The sequence below is a fragment of the Haemaphysalis longicornis genome, unplaced genomic scaffold, assembly GCF_048455015.1.
Source record: "Haemaphysalis longicornis isolate Haplotype H1 unplaced genomic scaffold, Haemaphysalis longicornis Haplotype H1 scaffold_1, whole genome shotgun sequence".
Classification (NCBI taxonomy): domain Eukaryota; kingdom Metazoa; phylum Arthropoda; class Arachnida; order Ixodida; family Ixodidae; genus Haemaphysalis; species Haemaphysalis longicornis.
In genome coordinates, this window is record NW_027526203.1 from 179,765,543 (window position 1) to 179,781,215 (window position 15,673).

Here is a 15,673-nt window from a genome sequence, read left to right on the forward strand (position 1 = left end):
AAGCAAAGTGTCATCGTGTTAAGCTTTATCGCAGTGAAAATAGGAGGTGCCACGGATTAACTTCGACCACTCGAATCATCTTCTAACATACCAAAAACAAGAAATTCCGTTCAAACCAAGGAACGCCCTGCAGGCCTTGAATGCAGCTACAGTCAAATGTTGGCGTGTCCTTTCATGAGTCCTTGTAATGTATTTATGGGAACTGCGACAGTATGTCTGAGCGCAGGTGTACACGCTGTCGACCTTGACCGTGAACAGAGGGGCTAGTTGCGAAGGGGAAACCAATAAAATCAATAATATGCAAACCTACTTGGAAGCCGTGGAAAGTGGGAAGCGCAAGCGAAATCACGAAAGTCCTTGACCAGGGTGGAAATCTATCTCGTAGATGCCAAAACAATTTCTCCATTACGCTGGTCCTCATTTACTTTCCCACCAAAGGCATGCCCGTAACTGAAGAACGAACGTCGCTCGTTTCCATCTTAGATAAAACAATTTGAAACAGCCGGCAGCGCAGGGGCAGAACCAAGCGCGAAGCTTTAGCGTGGTCAATGAGATGATGTGTAGCCGAAGCGTGTGCCGCATGACGGGTCTATATGCGCGGCATCCGGTCGTTACCCAGTTACGAACGTGCAGATGACAGCGTCATCATTCATATTACAGTACGGACTCAGCACAATGGCCCGCAAGCCGTCATCTGGACGAAGGTTTGTTGCTCGGCAGTCACGCCAAGAGAAACTACAAAGCAGCGGACACGCAAAGGGCGCATTCTACTTGTCAGCTATACATAAGTGCTTTACGCGCTATTCTTAAATTCCACCAGCCCTTGCTGTGTGTTTGTCCCTGTATAGCGAGCTCTTGCGTGTAAATGAATCTGTGTGTAAAGCCTTGGTGAAAATGTACAATCCGACACAGCCGCGAAGAGGGTGGAAAGGGGGTGTGGAGGGTAGGGGGAGGAGGTCGTGCTAATATAGAAGAACGCTTAATAGAGACAGCACAGCATCAATCGGATAACTGCCCCATTATTACCATGAGTGTCCTAAATGCACACTGCTTGACTACTGCAGGCAATGTGGTGACCAAGCCGAAATAACGTCTTTGATCAAGAGGGGATAACGTCAGCAATTGCACTGAAAATTAATCCTCAAAGAATGGGTTTCACCTCAATTATTGCGTGCGGACGAATCGGCAAAAAATATTTATGTATGGTTATAAAAGACACACACACGCACACACACACAACACACACACACGCACACACAACACATACAACACACACAACACACACGCACACACACGCACACGCACCCACACATGCACACACAACACACGCACACACACATACACAAACACAAAACACACACACACACAACATACACACACAGACACACACAACGCACACAGCATACACACATGCACAAACACACACAACACACACAGACAACAGAACCCAAGACACACACAACACACACAGACAACACAACCCAAGACACACACACGCACACACAGGCATCACACACGCACACACACACGCACACAGAACGCACACACGCACACGCACACACAGACACACAACGCACACACGCATACACACACAGGCACACACACATACACGCACACACACACGCGCACACACACACACGCACACCCACAACACACGCACACACACACACACACAACACACGCACACGCACACGCACACACAACACACGCACACACACACACACAGACACACAACACACACACGCACACACACAGGCGCACACATGCGCACACACACGCACACACACACGCACACGCACAACAAACGCACGCACGCACACACACGCACACACGCACACTCACGCACACTCACGCATGCACACACAACACACACACACAACACACCCACAACACACATACACGCACACACGCACACGCACACGCGCAAACACACACAACACACATGCACACACACAGACACACAACACACACACACGCACACACAACACACACACGCACACACAACACACACACCAACACGCCCACACACAGACACACAACACACACACACGCACACATGCACACACACGCACACGCACGCGCACACAAACACATGCACACACACAACACACACACGCACACACACACACGCACACGCACACGTACGCACGCACGCACACACACACACAACCAGAAAGGTGTTTTACTTATTTTTTATATATGAAATGCGAATAGTCACGTGTGTGAACAAGTTTTGTCCAATAGCAGAACCATTGTCCCATAAAGAGGGCACGTGTTACGTATCTACTTTGAAACTAAAAGTACAATGACTCTTTTTTTACCTGAATGATCCCACGTAGATACCCCTCTCAACTGTAGTCTGAAAACCATCAAAGACCTTTTGCTGAAAAGTAAATGATTATACCTGGTATTTCTCTTCCTCGTTTCTGTGCTATTTTTTGTGACATCAAAGATCACGCCACAAACGTTCCAGTACCAGAGAAAGCGCTGTTTTCAATTTTACTCGACGGTCCTCCTCTTCCTGAGTGCTGTTCTCGTTGGATTTCCCTTTTGTCGTGAACACCAGAAGCCAATCAGGAAGGATTTTTTTTCGATACGTGTGCGAGTGCGTGTGCTTGTGCGCGTGCGTGAGTTTATGTGGACTTTATGGGCGTAAGACACCAAAACTTGAATTTCCTCAATTCCTAATTTCAACTCTTCAGTTGAACAAGCCTTGGCTCTGTGCCGTCATGCGACCGCTCGCGTTTTTCCCATTAAATGACCATTTTGGAACTTCTCAGTCTCAGTTCTTTGAAGGCGTGTGAGCTCTTACAAAGCGCACAAAAAAAGTCGTAATGGGGTTCCCAAGGAAGAAAAAAGGTTGTAGTACGGCGAGCCTTGAAAAGTACAATGTATCAGCTCAAAAGGAAAGCTCATTTCCCTGTTCTTCACACCCCGCTTATTTCTTCTTCTTTTGCTGTTTCTTGCGTACAGGCACGGCTTAGGTTTTCTAATGACGAGATGTAAACGGGAAGGTTCCTGCGAACGGAGCAGGTCGTAACATATTGCACACGTAATCAATGTAGATTCACAGCGAATCTGTTGTCGCCTCATCAACACCTCCTGATAGGTTTTATTGCTTTTTCGCCTCCCTGCAATGATTCAACCGTGTATTCTGATCCCGAGACCGTCTGTTGCATTCTAGCAGCCCAAGGGCGTACCCCAGGTGGTGTCGACGGGCTCCCTAGCCCGAAATAATGTCACCTACCATCAGAAGCGAGGGCGCCAGGAGGAAAATGGGTGCCAAGGGTGGGTTTTCTTCCGTACCACTCCGTATGTGTTCTTTTTCACCAAATGTAATCTCTTAAACCTCCACCGGGAACAAAGAGAAATTGCAATGTGCCAACGTGGTCACGGGGTCCGCACACGAACGGAGCTAACGGCTCGTGACGAACAAAAAATAGTGGGGAAATTTAGGAGTACAGTAAAAACAAGCTGCGCAAAGATGTGCCAAATGGCTCATTCGAGCCATCTGACGGTTACATTATGGTAAGAGATTACGCTGGACCGAGCCTAACTGCTGCAGTAGAACATCTATTTTGGGAAAGAATATATTGAGGATTGCGAAATGACGACAAAAATATTCAAACAGAAACATTAAGCCCACGAAAGAATGCAAATTTAAATTTTCTTTCTTAGGTCTTTTTTTCTAATACATTTCTGGACGGAGTAAAATCGAACTTGTGGTTTGTCCTTGTTTGGTGATCCTGCACACTGCCGCAAATGAACGTGCCACTACCACTTTTGTTTTTTTCTTTCCAAGTCACGTCAGTTATTGCGTCCTAAAGTCTACGTTAAGGACGACCGTGGGAAGCAGCTGTAAATGAACGGTTTTCATATACTTTTTGTTTGTTTGGAGATTATCCTTTGAGTGCACATAAACAGCGCCGCGTCTGCGGAGATTTCAGCGTGTGTTGTGAACTGAACGCCCCAGTGGTGTTAATTGTTCCACAGCCACCCATACGTTGGAAGGGTCATAGCGCCGTTGTCATTTTGGCAAGTTTCACTGAAGATGAAACGTCACAAAAGCCGCATACTTATTCAAAGGGTCACATGTGTTCGCGTCAGCAAAATTAATTGCTCCACATAATTTTTTGTGAATGCAAGGACGAATTAGATCTGTTTTCAAATCATGTGATCTGCAAAAATGTTTTCTTGCCAACTTACAATCTACATGTTTCGCCTGTTTCTGGCTCAACACTCGGCCGCACGCATACTGGTCGCTTGACCCGGCATAGTGTGGCGCAAACGTTGACGATTTACCCATTGACTGAGTCGAAAAGCCTGCTGTCCTGGTGAGTAACTTTGCACGATGAGCTTCACGATACTCCTGATAGCGAACGCAGTCAAGGAATCCGCCTCATTCAGGCTAAATTGTAATAAATGTGGATTTTTTTGACAGCGTTTAAATAATGAATGTAGGAATTATTTCGCAGAGCCGAGTCGAAATTACGCGAGTATTGCCAATACTATTTAATAGAATGTTGCCTAGAAGACAAGGTGGGGGAAGCTCGGCTCAACAGTAATATTGAATGAATTCGACCAGGAAACAAACATTGATGTTGGTTATTGCGCTTTTCCGTTTTTATGAAAGCAGAAAGGCGCAAATATTTTTGTCCCAAATTATTGCCGAATTATTCTCGACTAATAACTCTCGAAAAATTCGGCCGGCATATTTTGCATAACGCACGCCTGTGCTGGGAATACACTATCATGGTGAGAAACATCGAGGAAGTGAAGAAGAGGTGAAAGATTTTGATCGCTATATTAAAGTACTATTCCAGGGATGCACACAGTTGGGTGTCGATAGGATTCCGACAGTAGACACATTTTTTAAATCAAAATAAGGGAAATAACAGGCCAAAAGTGAGAACAATTTGAGTTCCTCCAGATCCTATTTAAGGAAGATGGGCACCTGCTTTGTTGTATAAAGTTTTTGCAACATCATTTGGGTTTTAACAAAACATAATAAGCTGAAAATGTACGTCGAATTACCCTTGCTCAGTTTAACGAATCAATTTTTTTTGGCGTGGAGGCAAAAGTCACATCATCAGCCTTACGTTTCGCAGATGCTAATGGAAACACCTACGGTCTGCTCTGAGGTTTTCGGATATCGATGCCTGATAAACATTGTTTTGTTCACTCAAGAAAATCAGGGGGTGCTTACGCAGTCAGGCAAATACAAAAGGTATAGCCCAGCATATTTTTTTCTCATCAAAGATCATGGCATCTTCAGCATAAGATTTCTTCTTTCAATGTTCTGCAATATTTCCTGTCGTTTCTCACGTCTGTGAGTGACATATCTGAGAAATCAGGGCTCTCCTTCCCAAGATAAACACCTTGTTCGTTATATTAGCCAACAGAATGACTGCGAAGATCATGTCTTTTATCTGCGGTGCCCTTCCAACTACCTGAAACTCTCCTCATTGCAAGAAAGTGTATTTTTTCTGTGCACACCCTTTTCTTTCGTTTCGTGCAATCACAAATACGGGGGTTGCAATCCCAGCCGTCACAGCCCACGACCAGTTCATCCCGCATAAGCCTACCCGATCAATGAATGCCGTCGCCCGCTGTCTGGGCACCTTTAATGTCGAATTGGTTGTCAGCTATCCTCTATTTCCGCCATGGGGTGATTGCGAACTGAGTGGCTGGGCCAAGGCGTTGGAGCATCGTCTGGCAGCATCAGGTTACGACACGCATCCCATTGCTTGAGTGGCCGGTCATGCAGGGGACGCGTATACAAGTGTAAGCAAATGCACTCAAGCCGAACCCCCCCCCCCCCTTTGAGCCTGTACATAGCAGAAAAAAAAGCTTTCATCCGGACGCCAGATTCAAAGGTAGATGATGGGCTCCTTGCCACGAGATACCAGTTGCACTCAAGAGTAGTTGTTGTAAGCCAGCACACACACAAAAAAAATGCTTAGTCGAAGAAAAGCCATACACAGGATAGAAGGAATGACTAGCAATCACTCCAACTTGCCAAGACCTTTTGGTGTGTTTTGTGAAGCGCTTCGAAGACAAAACGATTTGGGCCATATGGATCAGTGACCAGGCTGACGTGGCCAGGCAATATAGCAAAGGACGTTAATGATTCGAATACGGGTGCTGAAAATATAGTTTCTGGTAAAAAAACAAATATTAAAATTAAAAAAGAGTTTTTTGACGAGATGCACATATAAATGATTATCTGCTTTGTTTAAACTTTATGTTGGCTGTTACGATGGTCCGGCACAACTGCTAAAAAAAGGGACCGTTCTTCAAGAGCTTTCCTTCCACATGCAAGCAGAAGTAACCGCCACCCATCCAGACTTTTTGACTTCAGATTCAACCTAATGGTGATGCAGATTGATATGTAGTGCTGTAACAGCGAAGGATAGAATGTCTTTTAAAGCAGAAATTTCAAACACCTACGGCCTGGTCATTAGTGAGGTATCATTACACTCAATAAGTAAAGTTCTATGCGCAACCTCACCAATAAAATAGAAGTAAAAACTGGACGAAACTTCTATAATAGTAAGCATGATCATTTTCATCATTTGCTGTTTGTTGTAAACATTACGAAGTACGTAGGCAGCCCAGCAACCTGTGCATACCTTGCACGTCATCGTGTGGTATTCTGTCATTCTTTGTCAATGCTTGCATGAGAGCTTTGTTGCGTACAAAATGAGTCTTTCATGCATAAATTCTACTGGCCGTCCATGACGGCCCTCCTTATTACGAACGCTACTCCAATACGTGCCTTGTGGCAAAACTTTGTTAGGTGACGTTACTTTGGTGGGAGAAAGGAACTGTTTGCGCTGCTCTTCCAAACAGTCACGTCTATGTTGATGAACGTAAACTTAATGTAACATTCAGTGTTTTAGAGATTTCAACCGAAACTGCTCATCTCAGCCGCGGGGCAAGACCATATCGTCTTAACAAAAGGAAAATTCTCATTGTACCGCCTATTTGCTTAACATCAGCATTTAGTAGGAATTGGAGCACACGTAAAGGTTCTATGCACGACCAGGTTGTCTAATGTTCTCATACAACTTGCACCTTATCTCCACCTATCGCTCCTGTGAAAGCGCAGAAAATAAAAAGAAAGTTTTACTCGTCAAATTAGCGATAGAGAATGCAGAATGAACACACCAAACATATCCTTAATTTTCTATTATGCTATAGCATTTCTTATAAAGGTATCCGTTTGGAAGAGAAAGTTTTGGACTTCGTGAAATCAATATCTACCTCTGTTCGTGTTCAGGAAATCGTTTCAGTGGCGTCTTAAGAGATATAATTCGGTCGGCGTTTTGTCCCGTACTCCTTCTCCTGGAACTTTACTGCATTCAAAATGGGGTCACCGCCCATGTCTTCCCTCCTGTCATCTTTCAACCGCACTTCTTGTTCGCTAGAATAGGCATCCGTCCTTACTCCAGGGCATAGCCACACAAGAGATTTCCTCCTTACGTTCTGACGTGTGTCGCACTGAAGCTTTCTGACCTTTGACGTTTGTGAAGTGTCTTGGATACTGTCGTTGCCGAAGTTCATTTTTCACAGCCACTTATCGTGTGCCCTAGAGCATTCTTGCTGCTTCTTAATTCTTTTTCCACGACCTGTTCACAAAGATCATTACCCTTGAATTCATCATTGATATTCCTGCCCCGCACCGGTACATTAGACATTTTAGCTTAAGCAGAGACAATGTCGCAGAGTACTCGTGAAACCGCTTCGCAGATTTTCTATCAGGACTCACTTTTTTTCTATTTCCTTTGTTTATTTCTTTGCTGAGCTTTAGTCGTTATGACAGTCATAGCTCGACATCTTTCGTGCCCACAATAACGGGCAGTAGTGTGGCTTCATATTTCAAAGATAGCGCTTTACCGAGATACGACACCACTTGTCTAGACAAACAAAGTTTTTTTGGGCTGCCATCTAGACATACTAGACAGATGTTAGTGTGAGGCTTTTTAAAAAAACATAAATTGCTTTGCCTCGGCCCGCACTACTGAGTACTGCAGGCTTAACCCAATTTTAAGATAAATGAATTGGTCAAGCGTAAATTAAAGTTTATACCACTCCTGGGTGAAAATAAAATAAGTGGGGGAAGCTACTCAAGTGACACTACGGCCAGGATAGCGGGTTTGGGGAGATTCCCCCGATCTCCCCTGGGAAGAAGCTGGAGGGGTTGGGTTGTCAGGGAATAAATAGGGGAAGATGGAACGGGGTTATGGGTGTTCGGAAGGGAATCTGATCCTAGACAATGTAGACGCAGATGGCGACGTGATGTAGACGCTACCTGCATCGCTGTTGCTGTGCTTTTCATTATCTCAGGCTCAGCCTTCGCGCTATTGAATTGCATTGTATTGCAATCGCCCGCGAGGCAGCACCCAAGTGCGTACACAGCGCCATCTAATGAAGCACCAGCAAGTGAGAATTTTTAGACCGGTTGCGGCCACGATGTTCGGTTGTGAGGACCTCAGCAATGAAGCTAAGTAATGATAGAGGGATGCTCACTCAACAATAGAAAAAAAAACACTACCTTTAGTGGGAACTAAAGCCTAGTTGCTGGCACAGGAGATTTCAATGCTCCTATTCGAACACAGCTTAGATATCTGCAACTTGTTTAGAGGCACTCCACACAGGTCGATGTTGTACCAAGCTCTGCTAAACTGCCCTAAAACCAGCCGATAATAACCTACAATGAACGACGTAAAAGAATGTTAAAAAGAAGTTGCCTCGCAAACGCTAGCTTTTGCAGTACATGGCCATGAAGTCAGGAATGGCGCCAAACTTTTTAATGAAAAAACGGTTTCGGCAGTCTGTCAAGTATTTTGAGGGAGGGCCATCCCTAAAACAGCTATTTGTAATCCGGAGCCTTCCACTACGGCGCGCTTCATCGCCTGTGTAGCATCCGTGCGTTAAACCACACAATCGATCAAGATAGCTATTTGTGGTTATTAATTTACGCAAGACGGGCAGGTGGAAAGGTGTTGAAATATTAATGGCGCACTGCAATATCATAAGTACACTCATTCAAGAGGCTTAGGTCATTAAACTAAAGGTAAGGAGTTTACGAGTTTAAAGGAATCCCTTGCACCCTGCAACTCGCAGTTAACCTAGTTCAGACGCAACCACGAGCGACCGCCGCTGGGCTGTTGTTTCTCCAAACAAGCCGAGGCGCAGATCTTTATTTCAGGATCTTCGCACAAAGACAGCTTCATGTTGTGTCCGCTCTGTTCACCATTTTTCGCCCTCATGGAGTGCAGCCTTTGCCCCAGAACGTGTATGTGGTTATTTAACGTATATGCGGCTAAACTAGCATAGCTCATGAGTTTTTCTCGAACTTAATTTCGGTGTGTTTGCTACAAGTATAATGTAGTGTCTAGGGCGGAGTAAACCTGACCGATAAAAAGGAAATCAAGCCAAAAGAACAAATTCTTATTTGCAGATGAGAATAAAAATTACAGCACTCTCATTTAAGTGCAAAAATTTTGCCCCTTTCACTTCTGTCAAGGAGTTAATTTTAGGGCTTTTGATGTAACGAAAAATACATCTGCTGCTAAATTGACGTGTAACGGAGAGACAGGACTTCCAGATAAACTGATTCAATGCACATTCTTTTTACGCTTGCATTATTTAAGGTATGTGTTTGCTATCGTTCGTCATCACTTCTTACACACGCAAAAAAAAAAAAAACGGAGGACGCTTAAGCTTCACATTAAGTGCAAAACCTCATATCGGTACGGTATTCAGCGATGAAAAAGACTATGTGCCCGGCACAAATTTACGGCAGCGCATTCATCACACGCGTATTATTAGCGAGCGCGCCATACGGCACTTTATAGCCCGGCGAAGCGCGCGCGCCAGGCTGCGGCGGTCATGGTCAGCGACGTCTGGTTCGTCACGTCACGCTGGGATGAAATCCGACCTATTTATATTTCAACGCTTTCGACGTAGCGCGACGCACTGCATTGCCTTGACGCATGGGCAAGTTATACCAAATTAAGTTTCCCAGTACGCCACGAAACAATGAGCTAGCCGCAGCCTGCAGCAGGCAATGCGCCGAGACGCGGACGCAGTGTATTAAAGCGAAATCTTTCTTGGTGCCCCAATGGCGTTCTGTCAAAAAAGTAATGCATTTCCCCATAGACCGGTTCTTTGACCGAATAGTCATGATAAGACCTCTGTACACACTGCGCGTGCGTGAAACCGGACTTCCATTGGGCCAAATCGCTCACTCAAAAATCGCGAAAAAGGGCCGGCTCAAGATAAGACAATACACGCATCGATGACGAAAAAGGAGTACAATAGTACACCTTTATCCCGTAAGCCAAATATCGGTATACATTTAGATCGTTCGTAAATGCGTTCAGTCAGTGCGCGAAAAGTCGTCGCGTGAGTTCGTTCTTCGTTTGCGGTTTGGGTATTTGAAGGTTTTACGATTTGATTGATTGTGGGGTTTAACGCGCCGACGCAACGCAGGCGATGAGGCGCGCCGTAGTGGAGGGCTCCGGATTAATTTTGACCACCTGGGGATCTTTAACGTGCGCCGAAATCTCGTACACACGGGCGTTTTTGCTTTTCGCCTCCATCAGAAAAGCGGCCGCCGCGGCCGGGAATCGAACCCGCGACCTCGTGCTCAGCAGCGCAACGCCTTAGCCACTGAGCCACCGCGGCGGGTAAAGGTTTTACGATCGAGTGGGCTCACTTTGAGCCAAGGGTTGCACGAACTTTTAGCTTTTGCGCCTCTCTGAACTTTACGTAGGAAGGTACGGTTAAATTTTTTGGGGTGTTGAGGACGGCGTCGCCTCCGGGGCGAAATGCAACATTTTGCACCGGCGCTGCCGCCGTGATGCGCGCTTGCTCATGCTCCGTGTGTTGAAGCCGCGCCTTACGATCTCGGGGGTTTCAGTGGGCGCCGTTAGTGGCGCAACAAGATTTTTCACTCACGGCCAACGTCGCCAACAACGTCGGCTTTTCCGAGCCATGCGCTGCTTAACGTTCCGCGGTAAAACACGTTCTCACACAAAGGTGTGAATGTACCCAAAAATTGGAGTTACAGCCTACGCACTGCCGAAGCACCGTGGCTATCACGTGGTGCGTAGTGCAGCATTCACATTCATCAGTGACCTTTGATGTGCATCGAAGTGCCGAAATTAGTACGTTTTGTTGTTTTTGGCAGAAAAAAATCAAAGCCCTTTTCTTCAGAGAGAGATGGCCAAACATGAAGCGTTCTCCCGTGCAACCTGAGTCAAAGTCCAAATTCCAAACTCCTTCGACCACTGGTGCCTATTGTTTTTGCATATATATGGAAGATTTATGCCAGATTGTAATCCGGAATGACGCCGTAGAGGAAACTACACGAAGCCCAAGTTAGATTGCTTGCTTAGGCTGATTATGGGGCCGTTTGGTTTTGTTCTAACAAGGAAAGCATCGCGGCGCCAGTTGACAGCGTTAAGCGCTTTACTGTTGTTACCTGAAGCTTAGTGAAGTAGACGAAATGCCGGGGATTCTGGCACGGCGAAGGGTTGTCAACTCCGGCGACTTTCACCATGCCAGTAAAACACCGCTCGAATGCTACCGGAATAGTGAATGCTACTGGGAAAGCCAAATGCAAACTATGGAGGAGAGGGCGGAGAAATGGAAAAGGGCAAATATGTCAGTTGTATCGATGGCCACAGCGCGTTATTTATTTTTCTTCGCAAAAATTTGGTACGTAATGCAACTACTACATTGTTCTAGGCTCAACGTAAAGAAATTTCAGAGTATTCGCGGTATTTGTTCTCATGAGTATCTAACTGGGCAGGGTGCAGTAGAACAAAGATGTTTAGGGGACTTCGTGATGGTTGTCTCGGGCTTGCCCACTTGAACATGAGGCAGCTCGTAAACAAATTTCTGTTTTTCCGTGATCAACGTGACCCTTTTCTGCGTACTGTGCTTCACAAACGACTAGCGAGGACGTTTCACAAACTGGCGGTATCAGCTAGTAACATGCTAGGTGACATATGCGGATAGTTTAAGGAGATTTTAATGACCACCAAGTTTTTAACTGTGAGATTGTTTATGGTATATTTGACTGCTGTAACGAGGAAAAAACATTGTATGAGAATGTCTGAGATGTTACATTTTCAGTACCTCTGTATAGATCTTTATATTCGGTTTGCCCAGACCAAAATGTCCTCGAGTGAGTGAAGCGTATGGAGGTACCCCTAGAAAGAAGTCATTCATTTTTATTTTACACTTAGGAACACTGTCTGTTAGTAGCTGGATACATAAAAGGGGGCTGTCTGTGCCATTGGGATTCGAGTGCTCTATTTGTAGATATTCTGAGATCATCCAGCACGTATTTCTTCACTGGTGGGCGGCGATTTTCCCTTGGGACGTCCTCCAGGCGGCTATGCATAAAGAAGTTTCACTACACTCATGTGGCATAAAGCTTTTTTCTGCAGAAAGTGAGGAAAACGTACCCTTTGATGTGAGTATGTTGATTGGGCTCCATAGTATTTGGAGTTCGCGCATGTCCTGGGTCCACGATGATGCGGACGTGAGGACCAGGCGAAAGTGCTTCCGGGAGAACACATCTAACTTTGTTGAAGTGCTGAGAAAAAGACCCCGTTCCTGAGCAGCTCCCAAGGGTTGAACCCCTGACCACACTTAATGTATTTTAATAACAAAGCGGATACTAATGGGCTGTTCGAACATTACATGTTTCATCAGTAAATATTGTTTAGTGGTGTTGCTGGCATACAAATATGTTTAATCTGTAAATATTTGCGGTTGTGTGATGATGATGTTGAGTGCCGCGTCAGAAATAAGTAATAAAAACAATAAAGGAATGGCGCAATCGGATAGATGTCCGCTTCATAACACGAGGGATCCAGGTTCAATTCTGACCACGGGAAGCGTTTTTTTCTCGAGGCGCTTGATGTGCCTTCGCTCATCATCATCATCATCATCGTCATCGTCGTCGTTTTTTGAAACCCATTGTGTAAAGTTGGCTTTCCTGCAGTGAGTTTTTGGTGACGGGACGATCGTTATCACTGAGACAGAGAAAGCTTCGCTTTAAAAGAGCGAGCATGACCAAGGCTCAATCTCCTTCTCTTCCTTTGTGTGTGCGTGAGTTTGCATGCGTTGGTTTGCATACGTGCGTGTGTGTGGGATAACACCAGATGCGGGGTCCTTGAAAAAGCCGTGGTTCTGAAGGCTCAGCGGGGCAAAAGAAATGCCGATCCAGGAAGAAAGCGGAGGGTTCGTCTTCGTTGTTAGTCAACACCTAAGCCCGTCGGGCTTGCACAGAGGGCTGGCCTGGTGCCAGTGCAGACATACCCTCCGCGTTATTTTCTGTTCCTTTTCTGTTTTTGTTGTTTGTTCTTTTGTATTTCTTCCACCTCATTCGGCTGGATCTGCTTGTTGCTGGAAAACTCGTGCGCCCCATCCTTCTCACAGTACACCAAACATTTTACCTCGGAAACCGGTCGTCTCAATTTTTAGGACGGCTTGAAAACTGAACGTCTGTATTATTCTAATCTCCCAAGCACTTTATTGTAGGCGAATACAGGTGCTCGGCCACTGCTGTGAACGATTCTATGAGGAAAGTTCTAGTACGCCTTTGCTTACAGTGCCTTTCTGTATCGGTGGTTTCCTTCGGTGGTCAGTGGCATGCATTCGCCAAACTTGATACAAGTTTACCCCCTTTTACGAGATGCTCCTTCTGTATTCAGGAAATAAAGGTGGCGTTATGAAGGTTAATCTCTCCTTCATCAGACTTCACTAAAACATTTATCCAGATGGAGGAGGAGGAATAAACTTTCATTTAATCCCAATCTGACTGCGTGCGTGAAAGCAAACAATATATATATATATATATATATATATATATATATATATATATATATATATATAGCGAATGAGAATAGGAAATAAGGGGCTCGTAGAAATAACACAGAAATGAGGGTTGGCAGCCAAGAAAACCTCGGAAGGCAAAGGGGAGGATGTGGTAGGTCACCGAAACAGATAAAGAATTTGAAAAGAAAGAAAGAAAGCGGAGAAAAAATGTCCGCCAGGTGGTATCCGAACCCACGACCTCCAGAATACGGGTCTGGTGCGATGACCACTACGCTACCGGCGGGGCGATTTTCCCCTCCGCTTTCTGGGGTATAATTGTCAATTTAATTTTTTCCTGTGCTTGGGGGTGGTAGCCAGCGCCACTCCGACTTCTCAGGGTGAAGGGGACCTTCTTTTTATTGATTTTGATTGTGGGGTTTAACGCGCCGACGCAACGCAGGCGATGAGGCGCGCCGTAGTGGAGGGCTCCGGATTAATTTTGACCACCTGGAGATCTTTATCGTGCGCCGAAATCTCGTACACACGGGCGTTTTTGCTTTTCGCCTCCATCAGAAAAGCGGCCGCCGCGGCCGGGAATCGAACCCGCGACCTTGTGCTCAGCAGCGCAACGCCTTAGCCACTGAGCCACGCGGCGGGTGGACCTTCTTTTTAATCCCGGGGATTAAAAAGAAGGTCCCCTTCACTCTAAGAAGTCGGAGTGGCGCTGGCTACCACCCCCAAGCACAGGAAAAAATTAAATTGGCATTAATACCCCAGAAAGCGGAGGGGAAAATCGCCCCGCTGGTAGCGTAGTGGTCATCGCACCAGACCGGTATTCTGGAGGTCGTGGGGTCGGATCCCACCTCGCGGGCATTTTTTCTCCGCTTTCTTTCTTTCCAAATTCTTTATCTGTTTCGGTGACCTACCACATCCTCCCCTTTGCTTTCCGAGGTTTTCTTGACTGCCAACCCTCATTTCTGTGTTATTTCTACGAGCCCCTCATTTCCTATTCTGATTCGCTCTGTTCTGGCCTCTGTTCTGGCAGTCTCGGTGCCATAGGGAGCTTAAGAGGGTTCAACGCTGGTTGACCACTCTCGACATGTCGTAGACACTCGAGTCACGGCCCGGGGATTAAAAAGAAGGTCCCCTTCACCCTGAGAAGTCGAAGTGGCGCTGGATACCATCCCCAAGCACAGGAAAAAATTACATTGACATAAATACACGAGAAAGCGGACGGGAAAATCGCCCCGCCGGTAGCGTATAGTGGTCATCGCACCAGACCGGTATTCTGGAGGTCGTGGGTTCGGATACCACCTGGCCGACATTTTTTCTCCGCTTTCTTTCTTTCCAAATTTTTTATCTGTTTCGGTGACCTACCACATGCTCCCCTTTGCTTTCCGAGGTTTTCTTGGCTGCCAACCCTCATTTCTGTGTTATTTCTACGAGCCCCTCATTTCCTATTCTGATTCGCTACATGCATAGCGAGGGCCTCTGTTCTGGCAGTCTTGGTGCCATAGGGAGCTTAAGAGGGTTCAACGCTGGTTGACCACTCTCGACATGTCGTAGACACTCGAGTCACGGCCCAGGGATTAAAAAGAAGGTCCCCTTCACCCTGAGAAGTCGGAGTGGCGCTGGCTACCACCCCCAAGCACAGGAAAAAAGTACATTGACATAAATACACCAGAAAACGGAGGGGAAAATCGCCCCGCCGGCAGCGAAGTGGTCATCGCACCAGACCGGTATTCTGGAGGTCGTGGGTTCGGTTCCCACCTGGCGGGCTTTTTTCTCCGCTTTCTTTCTTTCTTTCCGAATTCTTTATCTGTTACAGTGA

The 15,673-nt window shown here is 46.0% G+C and overlaps 1 protein-coding gene and 1 non-coding gene across 2 annotated transcripts in view; one reads left to right on the top strand and one right to left on the bottom strand.

Moving 5' to 3' along the window:
- Positions 1 to 15,673, top strand: part of LOC144139812 (RYamide receptor-like) — a 322,882-nt gene that overhangs the window by 73,059 nt on the left and 234,150 nt on the right. The window lies entirely within an intron of this gene.
- Trnat-cgu (transfer RNA threonine (anticodon CGU)) lies at positions 14,074 to 14,146 on the bottom strand. The gene has a single exon. It is a non-coding gene; the product is annotated as a tRNA-Thr (tRNA).